At 36.6% G+C, this 15,529-nt stretch overlaps 1 protein-coding gene across 3 annotated transcripts in view; it reads right to left on the bottom strand.

The window, feature by feature from the left end:
• Positions 1-15,529, bottom strand: part of LOC306879480 (guanine nucleotide-binding protein G(i) subunit alpha-2) — a 48,895-nt gene that overhangs the window by 14,566 nt on the left and 18,800 nt on the right. The window lies entirely within an intron of this gene.

The following is a 15,529-nucleotide window of genomic DNA, read 5'->3' on the forward strand; positions in this document are numbered from 1 at the left end:
TAAATTAAAATGCTGGATATATCTATAGACCATTTCAACGGCTATTCGGCGGTATAAGGAAGTGACGTCTTTGTTCCTCGGACGTTTCCAGTTTGTGTTCAAGCGCATTCAAAACTATGGCGGCCGGCGCTTGATGCACAGTGGGATTGAGATTCATTTATTTAATCCTGCTGTTTAAAATGTCGAAATTAAAATTAGATCCTTGTTGCTCGGTGGTTCCTCTGGCCTGGAACTAACATTAATTTATAAATGATCGGAAATTAAAGGGTTTAGATGTCCGAGAAACGCACCTGGATTGCAGCAGTGAAGCGAGAAGCAGAATAGCCACTAGTAACTCCAGGATATACAGTGCACATTTCGATTCGGGTAAGAACAAGTCCTTGTTTTTTCCATTTGATTCTTTGTATTTCTTTACGTTAACTCTTCAAGTATGATGAGTCTCTGTCTTTTGTTTATATGCAGTACCTTCTAGCACCAAAACTGCTGGGCTAGAAGGAAGAACCGCTTGTGTCAGGGGTTGGGGGCGGGGTAACTGTGACCAACAAGACGAACAGAAACTTTGGACCACCATATTTGAAATAGCAGCTAAACATGAACATGGATTCGCCGTGTTTGGATGCCGATGTAGGTTTGCATGAACATCAATAGCAATGCAACGTCCGCAGGGAAGTACAACAGATGAGAGTTCTCAAATATTCTGTGCATGATATATCATATGTGAAAGCTGTACGTGTGCTTATACTGAAAGCCTCTGCACTTCCTCCACTCCTGAAGATGACTTTAGACTAATACTGCTCACTGAAGCTGTGCCAAAACATCTGCTGTCAAAACTCAGCTTCTTGTTGATGTAGCCCGGCTGCGGCTCTCCGCTTGTTATTATTTCTGCTGCACAGAAGCCTGATGTTCTGAGAGGCGGCTCACAAGTTCACCCCTGCATAAGGAAAGGGTCTGGGAACAGTTTGGATTATTCCTGCATAATGTAATGAGCTCTGTCTGTCAAAGAGGTAAAAGCACAGCTCTGAAAGTGCTGAGAGAACAACAACCTCTTCCGGTCCAGCTCTTGAGTGGAAGATGTGGAGAGGTCATTCAATTACTAGAATCCTGAGTTACGCTCAGGGAGACAAACAACTATATCGAAAGGCTTTCAGCCAAGTGTAAAGGAGAACGAGATGTTTTTTCATCAGATCAAGATCTCAAAAAAACACCAGCTGCATAATAACTGTACCTACTCATGATTGCTACAAGATGATGTTTCAGCCTTTGGTTTATCAAAATACCATGGTATTAATATCTGTACCAGGGTGCAGATTTTTATTTTTTTTGTGGAAAAAGCCAGATAGCAAAAAAAAAAAATCATCTCCATTTCATTTTCTTTTAACATGTTTTAATGTAGTAGTAGATGGCAATGGAGACGCAGCATCTGCGCAGGAGTGCCGTCAGCAGCCCCTACAGCGGCGTCTCCTCGGCCATCTGCTGAATCATTAAAACAGCACTCACTGCACAGTACCACAAACCAATTACTAACTCGTACTTTCATCTTTTTCATTTGGATTATATTCAAACCACAAAAAAGTGATAGAAAAATTAAAAATAATAAATAAAATAAACTGACAACCAAATACCACTTTATTGGAAGTGTGTAATTGAAAGTAAAGTAAAATAAAATGTGATTACAAATACCACTTTATTGGAATAAAATTAAAATACATTAAAATAAGAATACCACTTGAAATGGAAGTATGCACTTTTTGTAAATAAGTGGAATTCTTTCTTTTTTTAAAAATCAACAAAAATACAATAAAATGCAAAAATGCAAAATTACAATAAAAAAGTAAAATAACGAAAGAAAAAATAAATTAAATTAAGTTTGACAACTGACAACCAAATACTATTTTCTTGGAAGAGTGTCTTAAGGTAAAAACAAGAAATGACAACTTGCTTTCAAACACCATCTTATTATTCTTGAGGAAGTGATTAACTACAAATCAATATTAAAACTTTTTTTTAATTTTTTTTAAGTGTTTTTGCACAAGTGTGAGCTTGTATGAATAGTTGACTTTCCTGTCCTCATCTGGATTAATAACTTACTTTTATTGGTACCTTTGACCTCCTACAGTATAATGACTGTACTACATTGTCCATTGTACTTTGTACAAAGAGAAAAAAAAAAAAACACTTACACAGCGTCCCCTGAGCACTACTACTGTGTCCAGAGCTCAAGGGACACACCATTACACCAGCTCCACCGTACAACCACAATACTTACTAACGGAGAAATTAGAAAAAGAGCCAATAATTGATCCTTATGAGACTTGAAGAATAACAGCTGAACTGTTTATTCACAAACCCCGGCACGCCACAGAGAGTAAAACAGTGTAATTGGAGACAAAGGGAGGGTTTTAATACACACCGGACTCATAAACGCAACAAGTACTTTTGGAGCTTGTTCATTTAACAGATGCAGAGCAGATAAAGTTGAGGATAAGATCAGGTGGTGACTTTAAATAACATCTAATTAAACAAGTACTGCAGAAATATCATAAACAGGTCATTTACAACAGCTGCTTTATAATTAGTAGTGTTTGCAAGCATCAGTATTAATAATGCTCAGACTTGAGGTTGGGATAATGCTGCATAATTCACCGTACATCTGGCACATTAATGATATTAAACTAAAAAAATTAAATGTTAAATAATGCTTTATAAAAATGAAAGAATGAGATAAATTAAGTGAGAGAAGCAAAGAGATGTGCGATTCTAAGACCCTCTCGTCTAACAAAGGCCTCTGTGTGTGTTCGGCTGGCAGAGAGGATAGGCCACCTCTGTTTGCTATCATTTGGGCAAACATCAATGCATCTGAATGAGACCCTCACTGGCCTCATGGCAATTAGTAAGCGGAGGAGAGCATGGTGTCCTCATTCACAGAGAAATGAAACTCACAGGAGGTGAATTATCTGGAAAGATGTGTTCATTTTAAAAGGAATGGTTCACCTAAACAAAAGTTTGCTGAAAATGTAACAACCCTCAGGTCTTCCAAGATGAGTTTGTCTTCATGGGAACAGATTTGGAGAAATGCAGCATTACATCACTTGCTCACCAATGGATCATCTGTGGATTATTGTGATGTTTCTATCAGCTGTTTGGACTCTTATTCTGACGGCACCCATTCACTGCAGAGGATCATTGATGAGCAAGTGATGCAATGCTACATTTCTCTGATGAAGTAAACAAATTTATCTACATCTTGAATAATCTGAGGGTCAGTGAATATTCAGCAAATTTTCATTTTTGGATGAGCTATTCCATTAAGTGCAATTTACTACATCATCATTGCCATCAAAGAACATTGAACTTCCTTCATGAAACATGAACAAAACAAATTGGAGTAAATTGTTCATAAAACCATTCTCGTGGAAACTGTATTACTTTGTACAAACAATGGAACGATTCATGAACAAGTCTCGATGTTTTGTTGTTTTACTGTAATATGTAATCTACTTATTAAAAAGACAAACTCCTATATGAATCTCTCTCAATAACATTAGCCTGTTCACTTTAATTGTTCATCTGAAATGAAGAATATTTTCTACTTGAAGGCGCTTAAACAAGTACTGCTCTCCCAGGCCTGTCTGGGAGAGCAAAAAAAAAGACTGTCGTCATGCTAACGCTTGTTAGCGAGCCATTATTGGTGGTCCTGATGGGAATATGTGGCCATAGAATTGACAAAATCTGACACATTCCCAACACCCTGAAGGATTGCTTACTAGACATCCAGTCTAATTTCGTAATACTTTCAGCAATTCATTTCAGTTATGTGTCCATTTACTGCATTTGACCATATTTATCCATTCTGCACATAAAAAGATTTGGTATAACAATCATTTTATTGTCATTGACAAAATATGTGGTCTAATGTTGCGGTCTAACACTGTAATTCTTTTATATCTTTATTATTACAAGTTTGACCCATGTTCAGTAAGAACAATGCATCAAACCATAATAGACATTCTGGGTGCTAACGCTGAGATGTCCTAACACGAGAGAGTGCACACAATGAATGATGCTGATGAAAGAGAGGTCAAGTGTGCCAGTGATTTATTTTGTAATGGAAAAATGACTTAAGGAAATTAAAGAGGCAGAGGAAGATGTAAGAAAGATATAAAGGACAGCAGATAAAAAGGAACATGAATAGATAGAGGACAAAGAGGAAGGACAGTAGTAAAAATAACTGTACATGACCCAAATTAAATGGTAAAAAATTATAACAATTATTATATATGGTTATATAAATACATGTATATATAAACATTAAACTACACTATAAAAAAATATCACAATCACATCGCGTCTGCACAAGAAGCGAGCTGCACGCTGCATAGTTGACACAGGAAGTGTCACTTGCACAACAGAGGCAGTGTTGCATCGTTATTAAAGTTTATAAATTGCTTTTCTCGTTAATTCTTGCCAATGTTTAACCATTCAGCACTCGCGTGCTCTCCTGGAGACTGTACGCTCGAAGCGCACACACACAACGCCAGGTTCACATTATACTCCGTTTGCGGTGTGCATGCGGTGTGCATTTTTTCCGCGCTCATGTTAACGGATCAGAGCATGCGGTGGTAGTGCTCTCCATGAGCGGTGCGTCTGCAGCAGTGCAGTGCATTGTTTGCAGTAAATATGAACAAGGATTGACACAAAAATGTAGTGATTACACTATAAATGCATATAATTAAAGTCTACTGTGTTTCAGTCAACACATATGGCTTTTTGGCTAGGTTTAAAGGAAAAGAGCACTTTTAGATAAACAAGCAATAATAGATGGCACTCCAGGAGGTATAGGAAACATAGTTCTTTATGAACCACAGGACTGCTTGTAATAAAGATTTAAATGCTAAAAAAAGGCAGTAGAGCTGACTGTTTGTCAAGGGTAAGTTTTAATTTAGAATCTTTGTGATAATGTAAGAAAAGTAGTTTAAATTGCTTGAGCAACTTAATACATAAATCTAGAAGTAAATGCAAAAGTAAAAAGCATTGAATAATGTGTTGCTTAGTTATTTTGCATTTAAACACATCTATAAAGATTGTATTACTGTTAAAAAAAAAAAAAAGGAAAAAGTAACAACATTTGGATTTGAAAGCAAATCAATGGATAAATGTTGTGTTTGTGGTAAACCGATGGATCAGTAGTGGACTCCTGTGTTAAATCAGGCTTGTGCTGTGAGTAAGCTTTTCTGCAACAACCGCACTGGATGCACTGGATGATCAAACATTTAGGTGAGATAAAAGTATATTTAAAAAAAAAAAATATCCCCCTCAAATTAAAAAAATCCTCTTTCACAAGAGTCACCTAAGAGGGGAATTCCACCCCATTTTCAAAAATGAAATTCAGGCACTGAATAAATGTCTAAAAATAGGCTACTGATTGGAGTATCAATATAAATAATTCTACATGTTAAAAAGACGGCTTTAAAAAGATCGGTATCGGTGATCGATATCGGCAGATACTGCTTTCGGCCTCAAAAATCCTGATCGGAGCACCCCTATTGACATGATTGATTACATCTCGGTATTAAAATACATTTTGAACTTGGAAAAATGTCTTTGATAGATGGGTGGTAATATTCATAATTTAATATTCTAAAACTTTATACACCTTTTAAAATACACCTTTTATTTTAAACCCACTGAAAACAATCTGTGCAAATATGATTTCTAACAAATGTACATGCAAATAAAGTAATTTAAATGAAGCTCTGCATGAGCTACTTGACTACTTGCATCTTTTTTCCAATAGTATGTGGCAAATGTGTCATGTTCATCTAATTTAGCTACATTACAACTGGTAATTCCAGCTAAGGCTTTACAGAGAAAGATCTGCTGAATGTCTAATTCACTACTGACTAACGTTTGAACTCTATAATTAACTGAGGACACTGCAGACGGGCAGTAATGGTAGCGTTTGAACCATCATGACTTACAGTCTGTAGAAGCAGATCACCACCATCACCAATGAAAAAAACATGCCGCATAAAATCAGTCTGCATGTGCATCATGACAGTAAACAATTACACAATCCACCCATGATGAAAAACTGGAGACTTTTCTTTTTAATCAACTATATTTAGACACCGTTGAGTATTTACTGTGGATCGGCAGACAAGATAATGCAGCACTTGACCTTATTAAAAAGGAAAAACCCTCCTTAACTATTGCCACACCTACATATGTGACAATGGACCACAAAAGCAGTCTTAAGTCGCTGGGGTTTATTTGTAGCAATAGCCAAAAATACATTGTGTGGGTCAAAATTATAGATTTTTCTTTTATGCCAAAAATCATTAAGATATTAAGTAAAGATCATGTTCCATGAAGATATTTTGTAAATTTATTACCATAAATATATCAAAACTTCATTTTTGATTAGTAATATTCATTGCTAAGAACTTCATTTGAACAACTTTAAAAGGTGATTTTCTCAATATTTAGATTTTTTTTGCTCCCTCAGATTCCAGATTTTCAGATAGTTGTATCTCAGCCAAATATTGTCAGATCCTAACAAACCATACATCAATGGAAAGCTCGTTTATTCAGCTTTTGGATTATGTATAAATCTCAATTTTGAAAAATTGGCACTTAAGACTGGTTTTGTGGTCCAGGGTCACATATATGCAATGACTCAATTCTGGCCAGCTTTTGAACCTTGTATTACATACGCAGTTCATTACATTTCATTTAATGCAAGTCTATGGGATTAGAAAAGAGAAAGCACTTAAAAAAGGCACTTAAAGTAAATTTTGTTTTTTGTTTTTTTAGATTAACTAATCTGAAGGAGGCCCTTACCTCTAAATACTAAATACTTTAAAGATAAAAATAGTGATCCAAAAACAACTAATCATAATTATCATATATTCCCAGGCATAATGTAAAAGCTATATGGCTGGATATCAAGGACTATTTTGTTTAAGCATGAATCAAATATCAACAAAATCAACCATGGACGTCTCTCTGTTCACTCCACCTCTCAAAGTAAATAAAGAGCAAATGTGTCATCTTTATGGTGCAATCCATAAAAACGAACCTTTTCTCTCCAGCCCCGGAGGAAACACTACCTTGTATAGGATGCATTGACTAGAGTAATTGCCTTTCATGTTGGCTTCATGAGTAACATCAGCTTTCAGGCAGACTTATAGTTATGGAACGGGCTATAGCTCAGGTCAGGACTAATGGCCTCGTTTGATCTCTGCTGGCCCATGTAATTTCAGCAAGATTAATCTCTTTGCTACACCGTAGGTTTGAACTTTGCTTGAGCTGAACTGGAGCATATCCATAAATAGAGACCCGGTTTTCAGAGGCAGATAAAAAACAAACATTCTGCTGATAATAAATAATGATAAAACTAATCATTTAAAATAATTAAATTAACTGCTTCTTTCACAAAGATTATTATTACAATTTCTTTGAGAGAAGTCTCTTCTGCTCACTAAGCCTGTATTTATTTGATCAAAAATACAGGAAAAAAACTTCAAAATTTCAAAAAACAGTTTTCTATGCGAATATATCTTAATTTTATTTATTCTTGTGATCAAAGCTGAATTTTCAGCATCATTACTCCAGTCTTCAGTGTCACACAGTCCTTCAGAAATCAATCTAATATGCTGATTTGCTTCAAGAAACACTTATTATTGTCCGTGTTGAAAACAGCTGCTTCACATCTTTGTGGAAACCGTGATACTTAATTTTTTTCAGGATTCTTTGATTAATAGAAAGTTCAAGAACAGCATTTTAATTTATATACAAACCTTCTGTGACATAGAAAATGTCTTCAATGCCCCTTCTGATCAATACATCCTTATTGAATAAAAGTATTAAAAATCACATTATTACTTTATTATTATTTAGTGATTTATTTAATGCCAAATAATCAATTAATGATTATTAAATGCTAAAATTATTTCTATTTAATTATATATGTATGCATGTATATATTATTAAAGTTATTGTATTGTAAATGAGATCTACAAAAGTACTTTTTTTTACAAGCTAAAAACAAAATCTGCTGATTTTTACTGCACACTAATTTAAATGCTTATATGAAGAATGGCTTCCCTCTCCTCTGTGTTTGTAGGTGAGACTGTTGTTTCTGATGGAGGAAGTTCAGATGTCCCTGTGGAGCGGGACAGTAATGATGTCTGCAGGGCTCGAGGAAAGCTGGGAATCCTAATCAGATAACTTAAATCACGCCTGAGGGAAAGCTTAATTACAACTGCTGCTCTTGTTTTCTAACTCTCAATGAGACTTTATTTTCCTTCGCTCCTAATTCTGTTAGTCCAGCATTAAGCCTGTCGGGGCTCTCAGCACCTCCTCTCGCTCTCCCGGGCCCCAGCGCTCTCTTCATGCACTTGTTTTTCGCTCCTTTGATCACTTTTTGTACTGTAACGAAAAGCCAGTCAGAGACTCTCAGCAGACGAATTCACCTGTCTCCTGAGGCTCCGCTCTCCCTCTTCATCTTCTTCACCATCTCATTATATTTTCCTAATGCAGCTTTGTTGTTTCCCGATTATTAAATTATAGCTTTTGCATGCAGAAACCAACTAGTGCACGCACACACACACACAAACACAGAAATTAGTTCAAATTAACTTTCAAATGTTTGTCAGTAAGATTTTCTTGAAGAAATTAATACTTTAATTCAGCAAGCATGCACTAAATTACTGAAAAGTGACAGTAAAAACTGTTACAAGATATTTATTTTAAATAAATGCTATTCTTTTGAACTTTCTATTCAAAGAATCTGGGAAAAAAAACAACAACAATGGTTTCCACAAAAATATGAAGCAGCACTACTGTTTTCAACAAACAATAATAATAATAATAATAATAATAATAATAATAATAATATATGTGTCTTGAGCAGCAAATCAGCATATTAGAATGATTTCTGAAGGATCATGTGACCCTGAAGTCTGGAGTAATGATGCGTAAATTTCAGCATTGCATCACAGGAATAAATTACATTAAAATATATTATAGTTATTAAAAATGTAGTGTCAAAATATTACTGTTTTTACTGTAGTTTTTTACTGTATTATCAAATAAATGTAGCCTTGTCAGCACAAGTGTCTTGGTGCACCTTTTTATAGAAACACTTCCTTAAACTCAATATATGCATATTCATGTCTTAAAAGTTCAAAAGGTTCTGCAGAACAGGAATGATCCCGAGGGCAGTTTGCCGAGTGGCCACGGTGCGTTCTGCCCTCATGCAATGCAAATCATGTTTCTGCACCGAGTGAAAGCGATTACTGCAACAAAACACACGTATTCTCAAGATTCATCCCAAAACTCATGTATGGCACATTTCCACAGCTCAGAGACCAAGGATCATCCTTCAAACCTGCTCAACAAGCTATTTGCCACAGAAATGCACCAAGAACATTTCTGAAATTTCACCAGTAGAACACTGAAGAATATATACTGCGATACAAGATAAGCAAGTAACATGCTGTTTCAAGAAAACCAGAGAAACTGTAGTGATTCTTAGCACCACAGAGACCAAGTGTTTCCCTGCATTACTCTACAATGAACAGAGTAGATGCATGTGTGTTTCCTCCAGCACTGTGAGGCATTTATAATACCACCAGCAATATAAAAGGTCATCAAAACACATAGATCTTCTAGAACGCTGATGACTAAGAAGCTATGCATCTCCAGTTCTATTATTCATCCCAATACAATGGCAGCTTCCTCTTTGTGTGCCTGATTCAGACAGACAGCTCCCAACTCTCTCATGCTCCTGTCGCTGCCGTGGAGGAAGTGAGCAGAAATGGCAAACCAGAGCAGGCAGTAAAGGTCTGCAAGGGCATTAAAATCCAGCCTGAAACCAGACCCTGCGCCCCGACCCAACCCAGCACGACCGGTGCGGTCACAAAAACTGAAACATGAAAGTCATGCCATGGGGATCAGGCCTCACTTTTAGAGCCAATCAGAAATGCTCAGTGCGTTTCTTAGCTGAATGTCTGAAATCGCTGACACCTTATGCGTTTCATTCGTTCATTACAAGCCTAAACACCAAGTTATGAATAAAACACTAACCTGAACATGGCCAGACAACTTGAGTTAGGTCAGCTGTAGATGTATACGGTTCAATCTAGAATTTTACAAGCTTAAATGTTAAAACTAGACATTACGTAGGCATTTAGTAGATGCGTTTATCCAGAGCAGTGTTATTTTAGGATTATTTATAAACTATAGTTTCTATTAATAATATTATTGTAAAAAAAAAATTTTTTTGAATTATCCTTTAAATTTTAAAGTTTTTTAGCTTAAATTTAAGTAATTTTGTTATGTGCCATTTGTCATTGAGTGACAATTTTTACTATATAGGTTTATCATAGGGGTGGAAGAAACAAAAAAAAATGGATTCACCTATCGCGATTCTTTTTAAAAATCGATTGGTTTACCACAGAATCGATTTATATTTAATTATTTTACTTTTCATAAGAGGTGCTGGGGAGAAGTTAGCACTTTTTAATTCCAACAGAGGGCGAAATGTATAGGTGTGTTCGACTTGGAGCAGCTCCGCGCAGACGTTTAACGTATGACATCAAAGTAGCGCGTAGGGCTACACGATAAAATCAAAAATCTTGGAAATCGCGATTAAGCAGAAGCTGCGATTGTCATGCGCATCTTTCAGTGAAGCACGGTTCTGTGATCAGCAGTAAATCTCTATCCGATAGCCAGAGGGTGCTTTCACAACTACGACAATATATGGTTTATCTGAGTGTTTATTATAATTTTCATTATAATAAAAGTATATTTATAATGCAATGCCTTTATCACTGCTTAGAATACTATGAAATGTGTTGCGTGCCTTATTCTGTTTAAGAAGCAACGTCATCTCAGAAGGATTTATTTCAAAGCGAGTTTGGAGTAAAAACATGTTTTTAAATGTGGTATTTTCACATGCTTTCAGATGGTGCAGCATTAACTACACACGGCCGTAGTTCACTGAGAAGCTACGCAAACAGCTGTCAATCGCGAATGATTTTTTCTATTTCATAATCGTGCAATAATATCGTCTACCATTTTTGTTGCGTAACCTGTCAGTGAACTACGGCTATGTGTAGTTAATGCAGCTCCATCAGAAAGCACGTGATAGAGATTTACTGCTGATTTCAGAACCGGCTTTACTGACAAAATGCGCATGGAAATCAGGGTTTTGGTACATGAAAAGTTTCATGGTTCAAGGTACTTTAAATATACACTGTGTATGTTCCTGAAATAAAAGTTCAGAAAGATGTGAGCGTATAGACTCATATAGAGTCTCTTTTAAGGGTATAATCAAGTATTTTTCATTGTCTAAACAAACAAAAATAGCGTATCATACCAGCCCTAGTTTATCATATATTGACTGTACTGTTTTATATTAATTTTTTTATTATACTTAAGTCAGACATTTAGAAGATGTGTTTAACCACAGCGGCCTTATTTTAGTATTATTATATTAGTATTATAGCATAATTTTTTTTGCTAAATAATATTCAAAAAAATTATATTTGAATTAGCTTTTATAATTTCAATTTTGATTTAATGTAAAGTAAATTCTGAGAATTGTTTGTAAACACATTATACATGTTAGAAATGCATTGCTGAAACATGTTACAAAGACTGTGAACTATGTAGTATTTAATTGTGGAGTTAGACCGTTAAACAGTTATATTGCTCGTATATAGGCCATCAGCCATTGAAAATCCCATCCCATTCGAGCACTAATCCTGACCAAATCAGATTCAGGACAGCACTAATCAAATATTCAATTCGTAATACTTCTGTAACTCCATCTGCACTTTACAGCATACGTTCTGATAACGCAATGCATTTTATTTGTCATTCTACTGCTCGGCTCAGTGGTTAAACCAATCCACGTTCAAGCCTCAAGCACACAGATGAAACCTGACTGTCAGCGATTACATCCAGCATCAATTTTCCAACACAAAACCCCTCATTTCTACACATCCTCTTTTCTATCTGCGTGAAAGGGCTGACAGACTATTCTTGTCATTCAAACGCTCTCTCGAGTTGTGCCACCGGGTACAGTGTGTGGAATGAATCCTGAAGTGGAACAAATGAAAGACAGGGAAAAAGTGGTCAGAAAGCCAGAGCGGCTCAGCAGTTCTGCATGCTGCACTGCAGTGGTGCAAGTCCCACTTCCACAATCCAGGCTCCAACCGTGCAGAATGCCAACCAAGCGGCTCGTTAGACCACGTTCGAGTTTGAATCGTGCCGAGACACGTTTAGACGGGCATCTGAAGGTGTGCTGCGTAAATCACACTTGATTTCCTTCATTTATACAGCCGTCAGGCTCAATAGCTCAAGCTTGTGTTTGTTTAGACAAACAGATTGAGCCGATAAAGAAAAAACTCAAATTGTAATCATACAGCTAAACAAGAGACAGATTGGAGTTAATAAACAGGATAACCAAGGGCAAAGCTTAATCCTAATGGAAATGTTTGTTCACAGAGGATCAGCTGTGAGACCACAGTAATGTGAGGCTATACTAGCACATGTAATGAGAACTATAACTTCAACAGAACCATTGCAATTACAGTCCTTCATTTACTGCCTGTATTGTGAACAATTCATCAACATACGATATTCCAAAGAAGAAAAATATTGGTCGTAATTCTTCATTCCAACAATTGCCTAGAACAAACGAGTTATAGTTTAATGATAACCAGGTCAAATAGCGGCATAAACATCAGTTTAGACTTCTTTTATAGATCATTTGTGAAATCTTAAAGGGGTCATCGGATGCCTATTTTACACAAGTTGATATGATTCTTTAGGGTCTTAATGAAAAGTCTATAACATACTTTGGTTAAATTTTCCAATGCTAGTATAAAAACACCTTCTTTACCCTATCAAAATCAGCTCTGTCTTCAGCATGCGGTTGTAGTCCATGTTTCTTTAAATCCTAGTGAGCTCTGCTGACTCCACCCCTCTCTTCCGTGGAGTGACGAGCAGACCATAGATATGTGTAGATTCCCTATTCGACCGCTCCAGATACATTGACGCATCAGCCATCTCGCATTCACCATAATAAATGAATATTCAAAGATATACAAGCGTATAACTTGCTGTTGTAGACGCACACAGTCAATGCACTCAAAGATTTGCAGACCGCTCCAAAAATGACGGATGGCTTACGTATCGCGGCCCATAGAAACAGTCCATAATGAGGCATCTAGGTATATACAGTGCCTTGCAAATGTATTCATACCCCTTCATTTTTTTCACGTTTTATGTTACTGCCTTATGCTGTTTTAAATTACTTTTTTCCCCACATCAATCTGCACTCCATACACCATATTGACAAAGCAAAAACAGAATTGTCACAACTTCTTCAATTTATTAAAAATAAAAAAATACATTGCATAAGTATTCATACCCTTAACTAAATATTTATCTGAAGCAACTCTACAGTCTCAAGTCTTTTTTGTTTGATGCGACAAGCTTTGCTCATCATCATTTGGCAATTATCTGCCATTCTCCTCACCTCTTCACCTCTCAAGTTCTCTCAGGTTGGATGGGGGCAGATGCACATTTTCAGGTTTCTCCAGAAATATTTGATTGGGTTCAAGCTCAGGCTGTGGCTGGACCACTCAAAGACATTCACAGAGTTGTCTATATCTCACTCCTTCTGTGTGCTTAGGGTCACTGTCCTGTTGGAAGGTGAACCTACTGCCCAGTCTGAGGTTCTGAATGCTCTGGACTGGGTTTTCATTAAGGCTCTCTCAACATTTTGGTGCATTGCGCTTTTCTTCTATTCTGATGAGTCCCTCAGTCCTTTCTGCTGAAAAACAGCCCCATAGCATGAGGCTGCTACCAGCACACTTCACTTTTGGAATGGTACTCTGCAGGTGATGAGCAGAGCTGGTTCCCTTCAAACATGATGTTTAGAATTGAGGTTCATCAGACCAGAGAATCTTGTTTCTCAGAGTCTGGGGGTCCTTTAGATGCTTTTTTGTAAATTCCAAGTGTGTTCTCATTTGTCTTCACTGAGGAGAGGATTGAGTTTGGCCACACCGCCATAAAGCCTAGATCAGTGGAGTGTTGCAGTGATGTTTGTCCTTTCTCCTATCTCCACATATGATCATGGAGCTCGACCATCAGGTTCTTCGTGACCACTCTAACCAAAGCCCTTCTCCATCAATTGCTCAGTTTGGCCAGGAGGCCAGCTCTAAGAAGAATCCTGGTTGTTTCAAACTTCTTCCATTAAGGGTAACAGAGACTACATGCTTCTGTGACCCTTCAATGAAGCAGAATTTTTTTCTTCCCCAGATGTGTGGCTTGACAAGCCTGTTTCTGAGCTCTACAGACAGTTCTTTTGACCCCAGGGCTTGGTTTTTGCTCTGATATTCAGCTGTTGGACCACAATGTGTGCGCCTTTCCAAATCATACCCATTCAATTGAATTTGCCACAGGTTACCTTCACTCAAAGTCTAGTAACACCTACAAGCAATATGAATGCTCCTGAGCTCAATTCCAACTGTCCCAGATAAGGGTATGAGTACTTATGCAATGGAATCATTTAAGGTTTTTATTTTTAATAAATTTATTAAAATGTAATTTAATTTTAATAAATTTAATTAAAAAAAATTCTTTACCATTATAGTGTATGGAGTGTAGATTGATGTGGAAAAAAGTAATTTAAAGCAGTTTAACATAAGGCAGCAATATAAAACGTGAAAAAAATTAAGGGGTATGAATACCATCGCAAGGCACTGTATATCTATGGAGCATACTAAACTTCAGCCGTGAAACTGGCTTACTAGCACATTATTAGGAAAGGCGATTTGCAAAGATTCATAAAAAACCCTTACACTCACTTCTTCTGTAGATAAAGCTGGATCACGAATGATTTGGGCGAACATACTAGACTCATTTATGTAGATCGAGGATCGGTGCATTCACTTCAAAGAGAAAGTAACGTTAATCCTCGGCATCTTCGGCGGCTCAGATGTCCGGAGTAAATGACTGCTATATTTATTATTACATCCAACAATTAAACACTTCAGTCGCTTAATCGGAGACATCTTGTCTTCCCCTGCACCGGAGTCGACACAATGGCGAACAGCTCTCAGCTCACTCAGGGTGGGTCTAAGGTAAGATGGTCTTGTCGATCAACTCTCGTGGGAGAGGTCTGTACAGAACTACGTCATTTTGACAGGGCTCTCAGAACATCCTGATTTGAGAAATGGGATTTTAAAATAGGGATTTTTTTTTTAAAAACACTGGGTGGATTTTAATCATTATAGGATGGATGTGTACACACACTTCCAACACACATTTATTTTAAAACAACTCCTAAAGTGAATTTTGCATCCGATGACCCCTTTAACAATATCAACACAATTTAATACTGGTTTTTGTTGATATAACACAGGAAATAATAGCAAATAATGACATATTTAATAAAAAAATTAAAATTTAATAAAAATTATTCCCAAGTATATAATATTATGAATGTAAA

Source organism: Barbus barbus, assembly GCF_936440315.1.
Source record: "Barbus barbus genome assembly, chromosome: 13".
In the NCBI taxonomy this organism is placed as follows: Eukaryota; Metazoa; Chordata; class Actinopteri; order Cypriniformes; family Cyprinidae; genus Barbus; species Barbus barbus.